This window comes from Talpa occidentalis, unplaced genomic scaffold, assembly GCF_014898055.3.
Source record: "Talpa occidentalis isolate TD23 unplaced genomic scaffold, MPIMG_talOcc4v2.1 talOcc4.7, whole genome shotgun sequence".
Lineage (NCBI taxonomy): Eukaryota > Metazoa > Chordata > Mammalia > Eulipotyphla > Talpidae > Talpa > Talpa occidentalis.
This window is the reverse complement of record NW_023605083.1, coordinates 76,073,050-76,079,859: the sequence shown is the minus strand read 5'-3', so window position 1 is coordinate 76,079,859 and position 6,810 is coordinate 76,073,050. Positions and strand designations below refer to the sequence as shown.

Here is a 6,810-nt window from a genome sequence, read left to right as displayed (position 1 = left end):
CTTAGACTGGTGAGGGTGGGGTGGTGGAAACAGGAGTGGACAATCTTGGATGACCTAAATCCAATTCTTTCCTTTTGATCAATGAGGGATCTGAAACTAACCAGAAGTGAAATGGATTTCCCAGTGTGTAAAGCTCTTCAAGGAGTACGGTCATACCTCTTGGTCTACATGAGAAGAATAATGTGTTCAGTATCCCAATCCCATGGTTCATGGCTCTGTATCTTTTTCTTTTCTTTCCTGAGAGTAGCTAGTTTTTTATTTCCAAAGTATTCAGGCTGCAACTTATAAAAAAGCTTTTGTGAAGAGTTTCAAAGTGCACGTTCCTATAAGGAGTATCAGCTTCTTTCTCACATGCCACAGGAGCAAATTTTGAAAATATTTATCAAATTCTTCCTCCTGCAAATTTTCCCCTGACTCTGGTAGTGGGCCCTCCAAAGTTGCGTTTATGAAGTACTTTGTTTCTTCTCACGTTTGTATTTACAACATTTTCTAGTTTCTTTGAGAATGACTGTCCTTTATTCTTATTGGCTGTCTCTTATGTAGAAGATAACCTGAATTTTTTAGGGGATGATTCTTTATAACCTCTTTTGGCTTTATCTTTTGTTTTTTTGGCTTGGCATTTCTCACATGATGAAAATTTAATTTAAATGAACATTCTTGGTATAATCTTGATTTAATAAGTGCATGTCTTAGGTCATCTTACTCAATATGACCAAAATTAATTTCCCAACTCTCTAAGCCATCTTTTTTTATCACAATATTTATTCCCAAAGAAAAACTGGCCTATTCCAGAAATTACTTCTTTTTCTATTACTCACCTAAATCTGAACTTTTTTTTTTGTATCTACTGAGATCTGCTATGCAGTATTCCTTGAGTAGTTTATCGTAGTATCTCTTTGCATGTCTCTTCTGTCATTTCATTTCATCCTTCTTATTCCATACGATTTTTCTCATGTAACATCCATATGGGATGTACCATTTCCCCTAATCTCTTCAAGTGGCCCTTTTTGCCACCATAGAAAACACATTGTCATTTTAAATATGTCATTACAATTTTTTTGTGTCTTTGATAAGCATCCGCAGCGAAGAGGTGAAATCATCTCTTTTTTGCTTCTTCCCTACCCAGTCATTTTCTTTCTGAAGTGACTTTTTGAGCAGCAAAGAATCTTCAACTGTCCCTTTTTTTCCTTTAGCTAGATCTTCCACAGTGCTCATCATGACTAAAATCAGAGTCATAATCACCACCATGTATTTCAGGCTAGGGATCCACTGGCAAGGACCAAGTAGTAGCAAGATTCCCGGTGTCTTCAGAATCCCTTCCTTTCTTGCTGCCAAACTCGCCCCCTGAGTCCTCAGTTTCCTCCTTTCCTGGGGGCTGCAGTGATCGACCCACCACCTGAGCCAGATGCTGCAAGTCTGCCCTGACCCTGGTGGAGAACTTCCCCACAGTGGACACTGCTCCCTCTCCCCGCCTCCCATGGCTCTATAATTATTATATTACTCCTTAAAATTATATGTTATTTAAATTATGTATTACTCTTTTAAAGTTATATTTGAGAATATTAACTTCACTGATGCAATGTGTCTTCTTACTGAATATAAAAGTTTTTGGATTTCTCCTATGAAGTGCACATTTTTTTTTCTGCTGAGTTCATGACTGGTTTTGAACTGGCATATCTTCATAGACAGTGCTAACCATCTGATGCTGGAGCTGAACCAAGGAGGTATTCTGTTTATAGCAGTTGACTCTTCAGAGGCCCAAGGAAATGGGAAACCAAAACGTGTCTGGAGTTAACACATGTTGCTTCTTTTGCTTTGAGTTAGTTGGTTTAGGGTCTTTACACTAATTTTTTCCCATGGAGGAAACAGGGTCATGTGACAATAAGGAAGCTGCTGGAAGTAAAACTGCTCAGTCTCTGGGGAAAAGGAAGTTATATATGCTAGGTGCATAACATGGTGTGATTCTCTTATTGATAAAGTTGAACACTTTAAATGAATCGAATCATTCTTGATCAATAAAAATGGTAGTTTTATATAGTTTAATCTAATACTGTTTTTCTTTTCCTTGTTTCATCCTCCTTATCTCCCCAAGGCCTGGCAAGTGTTTTTCTCTGGCCTGTGGTAGGATCAGTTCTTTGACATTTTTTTTTTTTAAGATTTATTTATTTATGCATACAAGAGCTCGGGTACAGGCCAGAGGTGTGGGTAGTGAGGGGATTCACCAGAGACAGAGTGGGGAGCAGAACAGGCAGATTGACTGAAATACACTGCTGAGGGGAGCAGCGGGTGAGACAGGGGAGGTCTGCTGCACCATGTGGGTTAGCTCCCTGGCCGACTGGGGATTGAACTTGTGCTGTACTGCAGTGGCTGCGGACAGCTTCATAGTGCTGCGACTTAACCTCTTGCACCACCAGGGAGGTCCCCAGTTCTTTGACTATTTATCAAATTCATACTTTTTTTTCTTTTTCCCTATCGTTAAAGACTATTAGGGTCTTTTTAGAGCTTCAAAGATTTGCTTCTTGAAAGGCACAATGAGATTCAATCCAAGTTCAAAGGGGACACTAATGTTGCTATCAAACAAAAAATACTCCTTCGTTCTGTCTCTGTCTGGTAGTCTTTGCAGCTCATAAGGGTTTGCAAAATTGATAGTTCAGTGATATTTCCTTAATGGAAGTGCTCTCACGCAATGATTGGGGACAATGTATTTAATATTGACATTGTTCTTTTCTTGCCTGGGAAGGTTGAGACATGGCACTTCTATATTATCACCCAAAGGAATATTAATGGTGGATCTCCATAACCCATAGACCTGAATGGGATGCCTGTGTTTCATCAGAAAAACAGACTGCCTAGTTATTCTCATCTGGTAACCCAGTTTGTGTTTAAATGTTGGATAGCAGGCTAAATTTTGGGAGGGCTCTTCACCACAGAGAGGTAGGTAACCCCACCACAGGTTTTTGAACCACCAGTTCTTAGGATAAGCTTTAAAACTTCAATTGACTGCCTTAGTTCCTTCATCCTTAGAATAGAGGAACCAAGGACACTTGCCTAAAATTGGGAATGAATGTAAGGTTGGCCATAAAGATCCATAAGGCCTTGTTATGGAATTAGTTCTTGGTTATGGAGATAGAGCAATTGGACTATAATTTTGGGTAAGTATTAAGGGTCTACTACCATTTGGGAAGGGAAAGGCAAGATGAATTGAAAAATTATTGGATGCTATTACTCATTTTTTAGGTACTGAGTAGATCTGATTTATAAAAAGTGGCCCTAAGGAAACCTTTGGTTCTGGTTGGATCAGTGACCTTTAAAAATCTTCCTAAGTTCCAGAAACCCTGCAACATAACCCAAAACACTTAGTCTCTTTACCTTTCATTGTTAGAAACGCAATCCAAAATGCTGCCTTTTCATGCAACTAGCACATATATATTGAGACTCTGGTCTGCACTGAGTCTTATTCCAGGCCAGCAGATAGCAAATGCAGTGCCTGGATAAACATCATCATCATCACCCAGAAACTGGCAAGTAACACAAACTCTCAGGCTCATCCAAGATCTGCTGAATTTGAAGCTGGGGTAGGGAGTAGGGACTGCAGCATGGGGGTGGAATTGTCTTGTCTTAATAACCCTCCAGGTGATTCTGAAGCAACCCTAAAGGTAGAGAATAACTGTTTTAGGGATGGCACCTGAACAAATAAACAATACTGCCAGGCATAGTTTTAGTGACTTTATTCCTGTGTGGTAAGGATCGTAAAATATGCCCGAAAATCTGTTATTAGAAAAAAATGTTTAAATTTGCCAACCAATGAAAAGGAGATCACATTAAGGAAATGATGAATTTATGTTTTATTGACATGTCACTGTGTCCTCTGAAGTTAGGCCACATATTCAGAAATTCTGGAATTGTTTAGACAGGATGTAATGTTGTAATTTTGCTGTGAACAAGTTTAAGAGCCTTGGTAAAGAGCCCTAGGCCTTAGCTGCAGTTTGCAATGGTTTTGATAACAGAAAATAATGCTCCTTGGCATTGCTGCCATCTAAAAACTTAGAATATAGCTGAAAAACTCTTCTATAGTGCTATCAAAACAGCATGGTCAGTTTTGTTTTTTCTTCCTCCCTCCTTCTTACTTTATACAAAAAATTAAAATCTGATGAGATGTCTCTATGAGGTGCTCATCTAAATTTATCTCACATAATCTGATTTCTTTTATAGAAAAGAAACAATAAAAGAATAAGTTTTCTTCACAAGCATTCATAAAAAGAAAATGCATCCCATGACAAGGGAACCTTTATAGGTCCAGCTTTCTGCATCTTCACAGCAAGCTGTGCCTTCTGACTTTGCCCTTTGCTGGTAGGACACCTGGGCCTGGAGAGGAAGAACAACCCACCCACAATCTGGCTGGTAGATGGCAGTGGAGCTGGACCCAGCAGAGCCTAGCATTTCTGCCTCCCCACTTCATGTGTGCCTGCTGGTCTGTGATCTGCCATTATCTGTTTCCATCTGTGCCCAAGGAGAGCTAGGTCTGGAAACTATTCCCAGATAGGCCAAGCTTTTCTCTGACCCCCATTCCTTTATCCTCTCAGAGGCTGTCTCCTGTCCCATTCCGTGGAGTCACCAGTCAGATGCTCCTAGAGGCTCTGAAGGTGCCCTGGTACACACGTGGCATAGAAGGAAGAACCAGTGATAGCATCAGGACAGGGTGGCCCCTGAGGGTTCCAGACTGGCCTTCATCAAACGGGGGGTGGAGGGGGACTGGTTGATCACCAGGATCTTCTTGCTGGAGTTTCTACTTGATGACTGTGACCTGCGTTCTTACCCCAAGTGAGGTCAGCAGCATATCTTTCAGACTCCCTTTGGGAAATTTCAACAGTACTTAATCCAGCAGTTGCTATAATTATTGCCTTTCTTCAAATGTCTCAAAGTCCAAACATTTGACAAAAAAAAATTCTCTCTCAGCAGACAAGGGGTATATAAATGTCAATAAGAGATATCTCATACATTGAACTTGACTTTCTTTGAAAAACAGAATTTATCTAAGTGGAGCACAGAGGGGACTTTTAGGCCAGAGAAACTATTCCATCTGATACTGTAATGATAGACACATGCCATTATACACTTGTCAAAATCCATAGAATGTACAGCACAGAGAGTGAACCCAAGTGGAAAGGTCAGGACTCTGGATGATAACGTAGTATCTGGTAGGTTCATCATTGTCACAAACTGTGCATATGTAAGGGCAAAGAGTATATGGGAAATTCTTCAATTTGTCTGTGAATCTATCATTGCTCTAGAAAGTTTTTAAAAAATAGACTTTATCCTTCGGGAATGGAAAAGTGATTTTTAAGAGAAAAGTTTTCCTTTTTAATCTGTAATGCATATCAGCCTGCTATTGGGAATTATCAGAGGAATTGAGATATAGGTCAGATATCATTTTTTAAAAAACATAGTTGATTTATTAGAGAAATGACAAATTAAACAGATAAGGAAAAAGAACTGGTCAAATTGGCCCATCCAACTATACACATGGCCATTTAGCTAAGTCTGGGAAAGCTGTAGAAAGATGAAAAACAAAAACAAACATCCAACCCTCCCTCAACTGCAATAAGAAAAAAATCTGGTCAGCAAGTCCTTATTCAAGACCACAGTGATCTGTCAGAAAGAAAGTAACGATACAGGACATAATAGAAAAAATCACAGATAATAAAGGGCTTGCTTTTTTTTTTTATTTCAGTAAGGTTTGAGGTTTCCAAAATCACATAATTACACATATTTTATAGCTTGATTTACAGGGTTTAGAAGACTGATCTAAATGACTGGTCACCCCCACAAGCACCCCAGGTGCAGACATCCCCCCAATACACACACACACACACACACACACACACACACAAGCTGCTTTCAATGCAGCCTTGTCAACCCACAGTTGAAGGCTATTTGGAGTTCCATCTGGCTCTTTCAGAAACAGTCTTGTTTGTTTGTCTTTTCAGTGATATTTTGTTTATTCAACCCTTTTTTCCCTTCTGAGGGGAAAAAGCTTAAAAGTTTTTTTGTTTTCTTTAGAATTTTTTATCTGCTCTTTTATAGATCACCATTGAGAAGGAAAAAAAAAAAAAAAAAAAAAAACCTCTGAAGGCAAAAATAAAGGGATACTTAAAACAAGGAAGAGAAAGGAGCACGGAGGAGGGAGTTTGCCTCAGGCCATTGTAGTGGGAGGCTCCTGGCGTCACCACATTCCTGGGCAGCCTGGGACACCCTGAACACAGCCTGTCAGGATACCCTGAACACAGCCTGTCATTTCCTCCGAGGAAGGACGGCCGTTAAAGCCTCCTGGCGACGTGGGTGGGCTTCTGTGAAGACACAGTGTCTCGTCCCATTCAGGAACTGCCCTGGGCCTGGCCTCATGGAAGGCGGGATGTTTGTTGTTTAAGTAAATAAAGTGGTCAGAGGCGCAGGCTGGCTGTGCCTGCTGGGGCCCTCACCCGTTCCCCAGCCCAGCCCAAACTGGGAAAATGGCCCATCTACAGGAGTCACTGTTGCCACCCACCAAGAATCTGGCCTGGGTGGTAGAGTGTGTCCCTGAGGAAGCTGTGACCACTGTCCTTCCCTCAACGTTCCAGGAAACAGATAAAAGAGAAACCCTATCTTTGTCCTGTCTGACAGTGAGGAACTGGGCCCATTCATTTTGGTTTTCCAGATGTTCCCTTGGGTTCACTTCCTGACCCTACTAATTCCCCAAACACCTCACAACAGCCAGTTTGTGTCTTTGGCATGTAAGCTGGAGACTGAGCTACTCAAATGGTGGGCCATGGA

The 6,810-nt window shown here is 40.7% G+C and overlaps 1 pseudogene; it reads right to left on the bottom strand.

Annotated features, from left to right (window-relative positions):
• Positions 1-282: 282 nt before the first annotated feature.
• LOC119231446 (protein FRA10AC1-like) lies at positions 283-2,750 on the bottom strand (annotated as a pseudogene).
• Positions 2,751-6,810: the final 4,060 nt, after the last annotated feature.